Genomic DNA, 16,184 nt, shown 5'->3' with positions numbered 1-16,184 from the left:
TGAGCTGTTTGATCCCTCCCTAAAATATCCTGGGGCAGATTTATGTTGCACTTGCGCCACTTTTGCGCCGCCGTTGCGTCACTTTTGTGATGCAGCAGCGGCGCAAATCCTGCGCCATGGTGCGGGGTATTTACAACGTGACGCATCTGGGAGATGCATCACGTTGTAAAGCCCTGCGCCACATGTAGGCGTTCCAGGGCAGGTGGGGGCGTTCCGGCGCAGGAACGCCTCCTAAAAGTGGCTGAGTGAAATCTACAAGATTTCACTCAGTCACTTTTAGGCCCATGCTGCGTCAAAACCCTGCGCCTGCTTGAAGCAGGCGTAAGGATTGACGCAGCATTGTAAAGATAGGGCCCCCCAGATCATTGCTGGAGCTGCGTCGCGCTTGCGACGCAACTCCAGCAATGCGCCACTTTTCGGCACAGATGCGTGACGCATCTGTGCCGTTTTTGCCCCATGGTGCGCCGCATTATAAATGCGGCGCATCCATGGTGGCGCAGCTGTGGCGCATAATAACTGGCGCATCCCTGCTGATATGCAGGGATGCGCCAGTCGTCATAAATCTGCCCCCCTGTTGCAAAAAAAGACAATTAATACAAATGCATAGCAAATTTAGCCAGAGTGGTATCCTTCGGCTACATTATTATTATTATGTTTAACATAAAGTTTCTGCGGTCTGTAAGCACCGTAGATAACATTATCTATGTTATTGGGACTCAACGTATCAGCTTTGGAAGGAGGAAAGGCTGAGTTTTCCCTGAGTGAATCAGGATTACAGGTTGTTATTACCGCATTCTTTTCCACTCATGGAGGTAGATCTTGGAACAGGAGGTACTCTCATCCCTGGTAACTACTACATCCGCCTACATCGCTGCCTACTACACATAGCATTGGCTCCCAAACTACCAGGGCGCGGTGAATGAGGTGCCCTGGTTTGATTTCTTGTAGAGTGCTCCATTTAATCTCAGTATTGTTGGTACTTCGGAACAATGAAACCAGGCAAGAGAAAGCGCCAGGCAGACCTTTAAAAGATTCCAAGGGGCAGATTTACAAGCCCCTTGGGAAACATTTACGCCGCCGTTGCGTCACTTCTGTGACGCAGCGGCGGCATAAACCATGCGCCATGTTGCGCCTTATTTACAACGTGACGCATCTAGGGAGATGCGTCACGTTGTAAAGCCCTGCGCTACATTAAACCTGCGTCAGGTTTAATGTATGCAGGGTGGGAGTTCCGTCGGAAAAAGCCTCGGAAAAGTGACGCAGTGAAATCTACAAGATTTCACTGCGTCACTTTTCCGACACTGCTGCGTCAAAACCCTGCGCCTGCTTGACGCAGGCGTAAGGCATGATGCAGCATGTTCGGTATGGGCAGTCCCTGAGCATTGCTGGAGTTGCGTCGTGCTTGCGACACAACTCCAGCAATGCGCCACCCTTATGCCATCAGATGCGTCACGCATCTATTTATCCTTGCGCCAAGATGCGCTGCATTGTAAATGCTGTGCATCTGTGGTGGCGCAAGGGTAAACTTGCGTGACGCATCTTCCCTGGCGCATCCCTGCTGATTTGCAGGGATGCGCCAGGAAACATAAATCTGCCCCCAAGGGTTTATGGACTTTTCCAGAGGTGATTCAGTGTTACTTTGTATAATGTGCGGCTGGAGTTGATTCCAGAGTCTGGTACCAAGAACTCTGAAGGAGAAGCCGTCTGCACAGGTTTGTTTGACAGCATTGGACTCTATGCTCCTGTGCAGCCGGTGCTGCTCCTACAGGGTTTGGACAAAATATCAGTGACACAAACATCGTGGAACAGAAGACCGCGTCAAAAATATGGAGGACAAGAATATCGCTTAGGTCATTTTCTATGGTTAAGTAAAGGTTTACGATATATAACTTCACATACATGTACCTTGATGATACAGGTGTCTTCAAGGTGCGTAGATCTGGAGTTAAGAATAGTAAATTTATACTTACCTATTTGCACTTACCTACTCGGTATTCTTGTCCACTTTTACTATATATAACTCCACATATATGCACCTTGACAATATATCTATCTTCAAGTGACATAGATCTGGAGTAAAGAATAGTAAATTTATACTTACCTTGATATTTTGACATGACATTCTGTCCACACGAGATGTGTGTTTCCGATATTCTGTCACTGATCCTCCTCCGGGTCTCGGAAACATGGCTGCATTTTGATAGACGGCAAATAATGCAGGTCTCAGCATTCTGAACTCGTCAAAGCTTTAAGAGAGGTGCAGCTGGCGGACCCAGATAAAGGCCTTCGCAATAGTCTAGTTTCGACCTCAGGCAGGCTGTGACAATGGATGCATGTCACTCTCGGCAAAGCAGGGAAGACCGCATAAAAGCACATAGAAGCTGACACCACAGACTGCTTTGATTTGAGAATGCACGGAGAGCCCGTGCTATAATAACATGCCCAGAGTCTTAGCTTTAGTAAACGGACAGGGAGCAGTTTTGAGACCACTTGTCCAGAGAAATCTATGCCATCCTTCTCTATTTCTGCCAACATTTAGAATTTCTATTTTATCAGGATTTAGTGTAGGAAAATTGAAAGCTGTCCATTGTTGGCAATTGTGAAAGTGGGACATGGATGTAGGCCTCAATGTCCTAGGCATATGTTGACCATGGTTCAGTCCACATATGATAAAGTGGTACACACAAAGGATTGAATACGGCTGGACAGAGGGTGGATGTACAGGCTGAAAAGCAATGAGATAACGATGAAGCTTGGAGAATTCCCAAAGAAGCTGAAATAAAATCAACCAGTAAAACCATTTGCAAGTGTTCATCAAGAAATGTTATAAACCCCTGGAGGACGGTGCCTGTGATCCCCACCTTTTTTAAGCGATTCACTAGAATCTTATGGATAACCATATCGAAAGCAGCAGAGAGATCCAAAACTATCCCTCCCGCTGTGTTTTCCATATCCAAGATTTTACATATTGGTGCCGTGAGCAGTAAGATCACTCTTTCTGTGCCTTTCCTCAGGCAGAATCTGACTTGCCTATAATTGATGATATTATACTGTCCCAAGTATTCGAACTGCTGCTTGGTTGCACATTTTTAAATTATTCCTAAATCTAGGAGGAGGGTAATGAACACTTATTGGAATTCATCTCTGGGTCTAATCTGGGTTTCTTCAGTAAGGGACAGGTCAACCCCCTATTGCAGCCTCTTTGGACTACGCCTGAGGATAACAACAGCTGAATGAGTTGCAATACAGTATTGAAAATGATGGGGGAAAGATGCTGACAAATGCATGCTGGGCATTGGTATGGAGAAGGGGACCAGACTAGGATCTAACAGACTAAACAAAGGATTCCACATTGTATTTCCTAGATATGCTGAAGAATGAGGCGCTTCCAAGGAGACCAGGCATAAGAGTTGAATCTGTGGGACAATCTATTAAGACACGATCAGCTGTTATATACGAATGAATATCATTAATTATTGCTTGGAAGAAAATTGCTAACATCACAGAGCGTTTCAAATGGTTGAGCAACATCAGCAGAGCACTTGGCAGTGAGGAAGATATTTAGCGCATAGAAGATGTTTTTAGGACAGTGTGATCTTCCGTATTCTGCGACTTTACGGACTCTGTGTTAGCCTTACTTCAGGATGATTTCGAGACCTATAGCTGGCTTTAGATACAGCTAGGTGTTCTGCTCAATAGGATCTGCACCATTTCGGTTCCACGTGTCTGGTCGATAGCTTTTCTGCTTTCAGGTGGTCAGTAGACCACCAATTTTGAGGTTGAAAAGATCTATGTTCATGTGGTTTATTTGGAGTGCATCACTGTAAAGTTCTACTCACTATGTTATTAACTATCTAGACACCACGGGCCTTATTATGATAGCGGATAGTGGGACCACCAACCAATATCACGGTGGTCAGGAGCCCGCCCGACAGGCATCAAGCAGTCCAACCACCACATTATGATTTGACCGCCGTGCTTGCGGTCGGAAAGTGCTCCATACCACGGCGGTTTGTGCTGCGGCTAAGGTAAAGGGCCACAGCACAAGGCAACGTTAAATGGAGCACCTCCTGCACCTCCGCGCACTGTGTGCCATGCACCATGTCGTGCATGGCACACAGTGCATGGAGGTGAGTGGGGACATGTGTCCCCAGGGCCACTTTACAGTGGCCTAGGACAAATGGGGGCCCTGTTTGAGGCCCCCAAATTCTGTTTCCCACAGCCTTTTCATGGCAGTCTTCCCAACATGAAAAGGCTGTCCAAAAGAGATATCGTAATCCCAATGACGGTGCATGACTTTGCACCTCTGCCATTTGAGAATTCGATTCTGACCGCTGCCCCCTCGAGATCAATGACCATGGCAGAAGTGGTGCACGGTGCTCTTCCCCCAACTGCTGTGGGTCCAACCATCGGAAATGTAATCAAGCGGTCGGACCCCCACTGACGGCTTGACCATCGTAATAAGACCCTGTGCTATTATATTTGCACTGCAGCTAATATTCCTGGAAGGGAATGTTGGTAAATTGGAGGAATGAAGGTGAAAACAACATGCAAAACTCTTCATTTTGGGCATTGGTGAATGCACAACACTAGGAATTCTTGTGTTCCCTGGTACTGTTGGGTGCCAGCTATTGTAATTACCTTAATGCTAAATACATTAAGCCACTTACAGTGACTGGCCTCTTACAGTGATCTACAAAGAAACTTCCCCAGCATGGGAGATTGAGTGTGGCGCCTGGTTTGTAGCACACTCTCAGGGGTCTGGGCACAGTATTACCTTAAACTTTCCCAGCATAGGAGATTGAGTGTGGCGTCTGGTTTGTAGCACACTCTCAGGGGTCTGGGCACAGTATTACCTTAAACTTTCCCAGCATGGGAGATTGAGTGTGGCGCCTGGTTTGTAGCACACTCTCAGGGGTCTGGGCACAGTATTACCTTAATGGTGCTGCTGGAATTATTGTAAATACATAACCTCAAGGTGCCCACACAGCAGTGGGTCTGCCCCAATTCCCCTTCACAGGCAGAAAAACAAGCAGAAGTCCCCTATTTTGCTTTCCATGCAGGGATTTTACCCACCTCTACACACTAGCACCTTGTTCTGCACTGCCTCACTGCTGATGTGGTTAAATGGGAGGAAGCAAGTCTAAGCATGGGTTAGTCCCCCTAGCACTAGAGCGCTGGCTCCTATTGAACCACTCCATCGGCCTCAATAAGCAGCAAACACAAGGTACACAAATGTGGTTAGATATCAAGAGTACATTCATTAATAACTGCCTCAGATTATATGTCATAGAAACAAAAGCAGGACTGGAATGAAAGCTCCCTTACTTAACTTGACTATTTTACTTCATCATAGTCTTGCTTTTGTTTTTAAGGCTGCTGAATATGGATGAAAATTCATAGAGATGTGATTGTCTTTTCAACCAAAATTCACCAGCCAAAGTATTTGTACATATCCGTATCCACACCAGACCATATACATATCGGGCCTGGCCCATCTCTGGCCTACTGCATTGAGACTTCCCCGGTACAATCCACCCCTGCAAAGAATTTGGGGGTAAAGCTAGACAACGCTCTTTTATTCTAGACAACTTTCAATGCTACCACAGGAGTTGGTTTCTTTAGGAAAGACTCCCAAATCCCTGCTGAACATACCAGAAAGATCATTATCCATGCATTGATCATATCAAGACTTGACTATGCCAACGTGCTGCTTCTAGGATCTCCCCAAGCATTGGTAAACAGACTGCAACTGGTTCAAAACGCGGCAGCAAACTGGGTTTGAACATTTCTAAACAGCAGCCAATTTGAAATGGCCTTAAAAGCCTGCACTGGATTCCCATCAATCAAAGATAACAATTTTAAGCTATGATGCCAATGTTGAGGGTCACCCAAAAAAAGGCCCAACGTATATTTGCGACAAAATTAAAAGAAATCTTCCTTGCAGAACAGTGCGCTCAGCCAACCACAACTTGCTTTGCATCCCAAAGATCAACCACACTAGAGCAGGTGGGATCTCTTTCACTAGCCCCGAAGCTGTGGAACCTCTTATCTGAGCATATTCAAAGCCCTGCTATTTCAAGATCCCTCTGAAGGCTCACCTTTTCAAAGAGACCTAGACTGGTCAGTCCCTCTTCTTTTAGTCTCTCCTAGTGGCTTCTTACTAGTACCTAGAGCCGGGATGTCCACTTCTGGAGCAGCTGTTCACGCTTTATACACCACATTCATTCATTCATTTAAAGCGTAGAGTTTTAGAATTGAAAAAGAAGCAAAAACGAGTGCTGGTTATTGCTTCTCTTTAATATTGCAATTGAGGGACTTGCAGAAGCTGCAAGAACTGATAAGGGTTAGATCTTACTTCTCATTGGACAAGAGTACAGCCCTGTTTTGTATGCAGATGGCCTATGAGAGGTCACGAGTCACGACTAATCCTGAAACATCTACTCCTGCCATCTTTGATAACAGAATTTCGTTTGGTAAATTTTTAGGATATTTAAATCATTGGTCATAATCCAAATAATGAATGTCAATGAATAATTAGATGAAAATGAAGAAATTTTTGGAAAAATGGGATAGTTCAAATATCAATAACCTTTCTGATAATCCATATACCAAGAATAATAGAAAATATTGCATCAAACAACATGTCTCTTGCATGAATAAAGATTCAGAAAGGTTCCCATCAGTCTATCAATACTCATCCGTTTCATGAAAATGTTTTGGCTCAAGGATAGCGGAGGAGACATATCTGGAAGATGACTGTCAAGGAGCATAGTGTTGCCTTGCATATTTTGCATCAGGGAGGCATTCCATAGGTGGAGCATGGGCATTCCAAGGCATCCACCCATGGATTTTGATGCAATCTTAGATTTACTAAGGTGAGTAATCATGGTATTGAGCCAAAATGCTATCCCTGAACCAGGCGTAACAATGAAAAATACCTTTCTTTCTCCTTGTTATTTCCTCTTTCTGTGTGTGAGGCATTCTGAAGCATGCATATAAAGAGGAAAAAGATTCTAAGGATTGTAGGAAGGCATTACTTCTTGCGCAGAACTATTCTGCCTGTTACACAAGCACACTTCCGCCAATGTGCAAGGGTGCCTGCATTGATGCTCAGCAGCACACAATGTGCCAGCGCTTGGAGACAGCAGAAATGTATCATTTCTTAGTAGATATGGCACATTTCTACTGCTTCTCTTTCACGCAAGAAAGCACAATAACTTTGCTTACTCCCCTGTGCTTTATGAATACTTGATACGTGTGGCCCACAGATTTTAGGTGCAGATAAAGATGAGTTCATGTACCTGTAGCATCTACAGGAAAATGATGTTCCGGTAAATGCAGCCAAACTTCACAGTCAGTTAACACTCTGAGAAAGTGAGTAGGAAAGAGGGAAAACTGAGTGAATGGTTGAGTTTATCGGCAGTGAGACTGAGCAAGCATGTCCATAGTATTTCCCATCTCCCTCCACTTCATCCTACAGGCTGTGCACAGTGTGGGGTTGGATGCCTGTGGGGGAGGGCGACCCCCCTCCGTGAACAGCTGAAGTTCATGCATGGTGGGGGGTTGGAATTTGTATGGCAATAAAATATAACTTTGCTTTAGAAAATCCTATCAATTCACTGAAAAAAACAAAGGTTAAAGTAACATTTTAGTAAGCATGATAAAAAGAGCTGTTTTTGTTTAGAGTTTCATTGAAACATCAAAGGTTAAAGTAAGGTGAATATGTATGTGAAAACATTTTTAACTAAAAGAAAACACAGAAATTCACCATAGCAGAGCTAACTACAACTTGCGCCCTCACCATGCACTGCTTGTGGCCTCACCTATGACATCCCTCATGACATGTTCTATGACATCAATAATGACATCACTGATGACATCTCAATGATGGCATAAATGCAGGGAGAGAAGCAGCCACCCAGCAACATTAAAAACTAGTGCACAAAAAAGGCACCTATATGGTGTAACAGTGATATTTGTATTGCAGAAGCCGAAACAATGTGGTTGAATTTAAAAATAAAGACATTGACTCAGTAGATATTGTAATTACACAGGGACGACATATAATATGCAGACGCAAAAAATGATTTTAGATTGCATACTACCCAATGTTGACAGTAGCTAATATAATTTATCAAGAGGGTATAGGACCCCACAGTCACTTGACTGTAAAAGTTTGGATGAGAAGGCTGTGATTCGGAGTGAACAAGAAGGAGCAGTAGCGAGTGTGGAAGACGTTATTCTTTAGTGTAATGGAGTGGTGAGTGAAGTTGAATGGGCTGCTGCTATGAAAAAAAATGATGGTGTCCTGGGAAATATGATAGAGATAATAAGGAACAGTGGGAGAAGAGAGAGTACTCTGCCATCGGTCCTACGGCTTACAGTGAAGTCCTAGATGAGCTTTCCGAATTTGTGGAGATGATGGTGATGCGTGGAGATAGAATTTTTCCTCCTAGCGATGTTCATAAGAGGCTGTTTGACATAGCTCATGAGGGGCATTTGGGACAGGCTGGAACAAAGAAAGGGTTGAGAATGGAGTTTTGGTGGCCAGCAATAGACAGTGACATAGTAGAATGGGTAGAATCTATGGGTAGAACTCGTCACCAAAATTGTAGTAACGAGTCTGCACACCGAGTACAAGTTTCAGGCCTTTATTAGTCAATGGCTTTCAATGTGGTGCTCCCTTCGCCAGTTAACAGGCAACTGCAAGTGAATGGAACGCCACACAGACACAAAGTAAATAGAACATAGAATCCTACGGACGAATGCAAGGCCGATTTCCCTAGAGACCTACGTATATACATTACAAAATAATCTTTCCTGACTCCACAGTACTTCAATATTTACACTTATGGGGAACTTAGAAGGGAGTGTTAGCAGGGCACTACAAAAGTTTTAATAGTCAGCCGTTTATGAAGGCATTTGCTCAAGAATTAAAAGAATGATGGTCAAGTAGATTGCTCATGGATTACTCAGAGGAGGGTTGGAACAAGCTATTACAAACTCATGTCAAACATCGCAGAGAAGCTAGACTGAAATTGAGTTCCTTCAACATTATCTATAAATTACATTGGTCCCCGAAGTGAGTGACATCAGCCAACATATGGTTTCGGTAGCCTGGTTGAGATGCAAACACCCTCATAGCGACATTGTGGATGTATTGTGGGAATGTCGGTGTATACAGAAGTACTGCCGTCATATATAGAGTGTTATGAATGAGGCCCTAGGGATGGTGGGCCAATCACAGAGACTCACTCACTGTCACAAGGAGTGGCTCTCAACAGCAATTGAGGCAGCGGACTCGGACTACTGTGTCTATGGGAGACAATAACATCTCAAAGTACAAGACGTGGCTACAGAACACGTTTCGCATGGTGTCCTACCAGAGAACCATTTATCAATTAATGAGCAGCTGGGGAAATCAAGAGTTAAAAACAAGAGAGGAGAGAGGAATGAATGGACAATATGAGATCATGGGGAGGTGAGGAGGGCATCTGAAACCAATCGAAAGAGCGACCAGAACATTGTTGGCGAAGTGGTGGATTTATGGGACTTATTTCAGACCTTAGTTAATAAAGGTGTTAATGTGTGGAGTTGTGACATTCATTTGTCTTTCTCTCACCCTCCCTTTAGCTTTCCTTCTTCTTTCAATGTCCTGTTAGTTTGATTAATGGTCATTATAACAGTTAAAAACCCATGTGTCTACAGAGATCAATCATGAGGTGGATTAATTGGACAACAGGATACGAAAACCGACTGTAGTTGAGGTACTTACTGATTACATATGATTGTGGGCAACGTAAGATGGTTACTTGTTCATGTTCTGTAGACACGTTTATTCCTAAATGCAAAACAAGAATTGACACTCAAAAAGAAATTGTTGTTACTAACTAGTTGTAGGACTTTTTAGACAACAACAAATATCTTTCCTCAAGTCACTCCAGTTTCCGCCCTTTACATGGCATCCACAGTGCACGGCTCACCTTTTGCGATGGTACTCTCAAGTTCGCCGATGATGGGGCTGGATGTCTGCAGGTGATGCTGCAGTTTTCAGGGGCTTTTGATATGTTAGATCACTCCATTCTATTTGAGAGATCAGTTTTGGTACCACAACCTAAAGAGTTTTACCGCCTTCCTATTTCGCTGCATCCAAAGAGCCTATGGGCCCTCTCATCCCTGTTTCATGTTGCATCAGCCTTTTTAAAAACATGTCAGCCACCCTCCCTCATTTACAGTATCTGCAACTCCTTTGTAGGGTTCATTTTTATGCCAATGACACCCTTGTTTATCTCAAACTTTTCAGTGATACTACCCTAATCAACCATGTGCAAACTATCCTTAGCAGTGTACAGACATGGATAAGTGAAAATTCTGTCTGACCTAATGACAAACACAACTCTTCATTTGGGGGGCTAAAGTTAGAACTACCTAATCCTCACTCCCCAGATCGAACATTCTAAGGCAAAAAGTGACAGTCTCCATCAAGGTAAAAAACCTGAGGGCATATTTTCAAGGGGTTGCCCCCCCGGAATGTCACTTTTCTTTACATTCCAGTGGTGCAATGCCCTGCACCATATTAACAAAGTGGTGTTAACGCCGCTTTGTAAATATGGTACCTTCCACGCAAGTATCTGCATGAAAGGGGTGTGCAATGCGTGTTGCTGTGGGTGTTCCACCGCATCACCCATTGCTTTTTGATGCTGCCCCAGATTTACAAGGATCTGTCAATCTGAGGCAGCACCAAAAACTAACGCCATGCAAAAAAGCAGGAGTCTAGAATGGCACAACGAGGAGAAATACATTTATTTCCTCTCGTTTTTGCTTTTTCCATGTGTGCTTCATTCTGCAGCACACACGGAGAGAGCAAAAAGCCTTTTATGATTGTTTATAGGTAGGTAAGTGTCCCTTCCTGCACATTAACAATCGTTAAATAATGGAGATTTGCTACTCCTATGTGTGCTGCAGAATGAATGAATGAAGGAATGAGAAATAAATGCAGCACACATAAAAGTAAAAATTTGCCGTTATTAATTGTGTATATGAAGGAAGGGACACCTTCCTGCACATAAACCATCATTCCCTGCAATGCAGGCCTCCTTGCACTAAGGCAAAAGGGTGCCTGTGTTGGTGCTAGGCAGCTATTTCTATTGCCAGTGCTAGGGAAAACACAGGGGTGTGCCGTAGAGTTTTAACTATGGCGCATCCCTGCGTTTTGGAAATGGCAGAGCGTGGCGCTGCAAAATTTGACGCAGCTCCACGCTCCATCATTTTCTTGTAAATATGCCCCTTAAAGTTCACCTTCAATGCTGATGTGCCTCTCTACATCAAAGTCAGCATATTAGTCAATAGTTGTGACCCTCACCTTGCCAAATTCAGATCCATGCTTCCCTTTTATCTGCCGCTCCCCCCCATAGAACTCTGGTTATTGGGTGAACGTCAATGCTGGCCTCACTATTGTTACATTGGGCTTACTGCCTTTTAGAATAGTCATATGTAGAGAATTTGCAGGACTGGGATGTGATCTGTTTTGGGATCTAGGAAGTAGGAGCATGTTTCACATGTTTAACGATTTCTCCACTGACTCACGGTAGCGGACTGAATCAATTTCAAACTAGCCTGATGGATGCACAATTTGGAGAGCTATGTTCCCTGCAGCTACCTTACTAGGCTTATCCATCCCTATCTACCTCCGAGCCTACTACATAGGGAATCTTTTGCAGTTTCCATGTGCCAAATTTAAATCTAATCTTAAGGAGGGCAAGCACTCTCAGTTATGGTCCACTCTCTGCCAGAATACCTTCATCACTCTTTAACCTATTCTAGGATCTGGAAAGTTCTAAGGAACATACATCTTATAGGGAAACATGATGGCTTGTGCCAAGAGACCCTAAAGAGGAATGTGTGCTTTATAAGTGTAATTATACATATGGAGCAGCGTAATTTTTGGCTCAACTCTTACACGTCACAAATGCACACTATATATACGTGCACTCAGCACTACATTTACAGTGTGTCCTAACGTTATTAATGCAAAGTGTTGCACTTGAACTCAGTAAAGAAGTGCATTCACTGTAGAACTAGGATTTCATACATACGGTGTGTCCTAACCTTATTAAAATGAAATGTAGCCTTTAAAGATTGGATAAATACTATTAAAATATATTTACTTTAGAAACAAGAAAGATTAATGTAAACGTGTGCACTAATGTTTCCACATTTGAATTTAGAATGCAGTTTGCATTTACATTTATGTTAAAGCATTTCAAGGTGCCTTATATTTACATAAACTGCAAAATGAATCTAATTTTGAATTTATGCACTGACATTTTCATTTATTTGTAGTCATGTGTGCACAAATGAAACTTATTAAATATGCACCATTGATTTGAACTCGAACAGTCCTGTATTTGTTTCTGCATCAATACTGCTTTTCCATTTCTGCTTGCTTTGGTTTGTTAGTTTGAGAATAGATGTAGCACTGTATTAGCAATAGTGAGCCTGAGAAGAGGATCTTGACAAAGAACATGGCGAGCAGAGTGTTAACAGACAGTCTTTATTCAGTAATGTAATGAGGAGGTACCGGCGACCAAGGTCGACATCGTTTCCAGGTCTAATCTGGGAGAATCTGCTAATGTTGCAGCTCACAAGTGAGAATGGAAAAGACAATGGAGCCCCCGATGGCATGAACAAGGGGTGTTACTCAGAAGATTCATGTGGTAATAACTGGTGTTCTCACAGGTTGATGTTGGCCAAGATTCCTTTGGACTTTGAGACGTGCAGACCTCTATGTTTCCCCTTTGACTCTCTGCTGAGTGTGGCCTAGGCTAACACTTAGGGGCATATCAGCAACAACCGGCGATAATTATCGCTCAGCGCACTTAGCGCTAGGATAATTATCGCCGGCTAGCGTGGATTTTTATCGCTGAGATAGCGTGCTATTAGCAACGCTTATCTCAATAGCGATAAAAATCCTCACGCTAACTGCCTAACGTTAGCGTGATATCGCCCAGCGATAATATCACGCAATGTGGTGTTAGCTTGATGATAGGGACTCACAAACTTAGCCATGATATCCACCTTCCATAGGATATCATGGATAAGTCAGTCCTGAAGCAGGCGTAAGGAGAGTAGCGATAACAGGGGTTATCGCTACTTTTCTTGCCGCTATGCTTCATAGCGTGGGGCTTGATGATAGGAGAAATGTCGCTTAGCGACATTTCTCCTGTCATGTCAGGTCAGGAACGCCCACTTTGCATCTCATAACAGATGCAAAGCTGGGCGTTAGGAATTACTACGCTAACGCAAGTTTTCACACGTTAGCGTGAGCTTGCTAATTAGGCGATAAAATGACTGCTTTTCAGCCGAAAACGGCCGCAAAAGCGGCGATAATTTTGTATTGCCGGCTTGTTGATATGCCCCTTATTTCTCTATCCCTCGAAGAATCTTGACCGAGCTTCTGAAATGCTGACACTTTCCCATATTTTTCTCATTTTCTGGAAATCCTGACCTTTTTGTGATTCTTTTTAACTAAATCACCCTTTTTGGTTTAGACCCTAAATTAGATGATTTTTGACATTACTCATGTCTAGAAGAAAGGAATAGAAACTCTTCTCTGAACATCAAATTCTGTTATAAATTTTCTGCATTGAGTGACTGAAATTCTTGTTTGCCTTATGCTGATGCACCTGAACTTATTTTGGTGGTTGGGTTATCCAGTTGTTTTTCTGTATCTTAACAGCAAGGATTTAAGATTTATTTACCTTAACTTGACTGCTAAATTGTAATAAACCTTTTAACTTTATTCACTGATTCCTGGCCATTATTTGTGTAGGTAAATAGGTTACACTTTTAAATAAATTGTTAGATTAATGTTAACTCCCTTCATCTCTCAGTTGACATATAAAAGATCCCTCGGATAATCGATTGTAAGAGGTTGGCCCAGCGCTGAATCACATAGATGAAATGCACCTGAACTTCAAAATCACAACATGCCTTACAAGTGGTTCAAATGTGGTTTACCTTCGCTGTTAACGTCAAAAAAGCTATCTTTTTGACATGTTTTGCTATACATATTTGGAATTCTTACTTCTAAAGTTAATAGGCCCAGTCTCATGCATTCTGCTCGAAGGTATGTGTTTTTATTCTCTAAATTGCTTTAACTGCCCTTCTTGTAAATCAGACGTCTGTGTAACAGTTAGATCACGTGTCCGTTTTCCTGGCGACCGTTGCTACAGAAACATACCTACTCCTTAGAAAAATTGTAATGGGTCATTTGAAAGTCTTAATTGTAAAATCTGCTCAGACCAATATTTGTAACATGCATGTAACCTGGGGCAAGTACAGCAGTGGTGAAATTAGATTCCATTTAGGCTCTACACTGGTTTAGCAATTAACATATAACATATATTTGTAAAGCATACGCTCACCCAGAAAGGTATGTTGGTGCTAAATAGCAGACGTTTATTGTTACCCAACGCAATGGCACTAGTTTTATCGACCTATGAAGGATGAAAGGCTGAGTGGACCCGTCAGGATTTGAGCCTGTGAGCATTAGGTCAAATACAGGCCCCTAGCGTGGAGGACTTAGTCCACTAAGCTACCAGACCCAGACATGAGAACTACGACTGTGGGGCATATGTATCAAACGATTTTGTATTCGCAAATGCTGCGAATCGCAAAAAAACAGCGTTTGCGAATACAAAGTCGCAAAAGGAGATGTATGAGGCATTTCAGCAGCGCATTCTTAAGGAATCGCTAATTTTGCGATTTCTTAAGTTTGCGTAAGCATTTAAGAAATCTCAAATTGTGATTCCTTAAATGCTATGTAACACGCACCCAAGTTGTGCGATTTCTCCTTAAGAAATCGCAAATTACCACCAACTTCAAGTTGGTGGTAATTTGCGATTTCTTTGAAAAATTCACTTTTTGGCATTTTTCAAAGTGCCATGTGGCGCACATACATGCCCTTAGGGCATGTATGTGCGCCATATGCGCACACATGCTGATTTTAGGGGTGCATCAGGGTGTCATCATGACACCCTTGCACCTTTGAAAATATTCTCAATTTGTGATTAGCAAATAGCGATTCGCAAATTGAGAAAGACTTTCCATTCATTGCTATGGGCCTCCTGGCCCATAGGAATGAATGGGAAGGTATTCCTTAATTGCGATTTCGCAATTTGCTAATCGCAATTAAGGAATTTTAAGAATTCGCTAAATTTGTGCGAATTTTTAGATACATCCCGTTTTGCAATTCTCAAATAGCGATTCTCAAAAAATCGCTATTTGAGAATCGCAAATGGAGATGTTGATACATATGCCCCTGTGTAGTGTATTCCAATGACAGACATACTCTCAGTGGAAGTGCTTGCAGTTCACACCTCATCATTGCTCTGCTCTCCTTGAGTCACTCCAAACAGCTGTCACACAAAGAACAAAACTGCATTGGGTCTGGCTGCAAAACATTAGGAACAATAAAGGACTTGTGACACCCCTCTCTGTCAGAGGATAGGCTCGAGATTTCCATTTATGACCTATGATTCTGGAAAAGGACCGGAGCGCCAGCACCGTGGTTGTTTCACCAGAGCAGAGGGTGAGAATGTAGCTGCCTGTAGCATGTTTCTACCTGTGGTTGCACCATCAGCAGTCACACTTACACTTGAATGAAGAGGGACAGCATTGGGGTGAGGTCCTGACACAATCATCTCTAGGGAATGGATTTGAATGACCCACCAAGCTGGTCCAAGTTGAACTCACCCCTACGGTGAGAGCTTGGCCTCATATCTCCCACAAAGGAAGGAGTTTATACAATTTAGGAACAGATTTATCAAGGTTTTGCGTAGCCTTTGTGCCAAGCAAGAGGATGCAAGGGCAGCGTCAAACCTACGTGAGATTTAGCAAGCCATTCAAGTGGGGAACAACCTTTACAACGCAACTTTTACAACGCACTACCATTACAACGCATTTTTTACAACGCATAATCCATTACAACGCATGACATTACAACGCATGACACTACAACGCATTTTTAAAAACTACCTTTACAACGCATTCCATTACAACGCATACTACCATTACAACGCATACCATTACAACGCATAATATTACACTATACTATCCAACACTTACCCTACTGATGCACCCCCTGGAGTTAGAATAGTAATTTTTACCCCTACACTATC

The sequence above is a fragment of the Triturus cristatus genome, chromosome 5_2 (assembly GCF_964204655.1).
Source record: "Triturus cristatus chromosome 5_2, aTriCri1.1, whole genome shotgun sequence".
Lineage (NCBI taxonomy): Eukaryota > Metazoa > Chordata > Amphibia > Caudata > Salamandridae > Triturus > Triturus cristatus.
Note: the sequence above shows the minus strand (reverse complement) of the source record.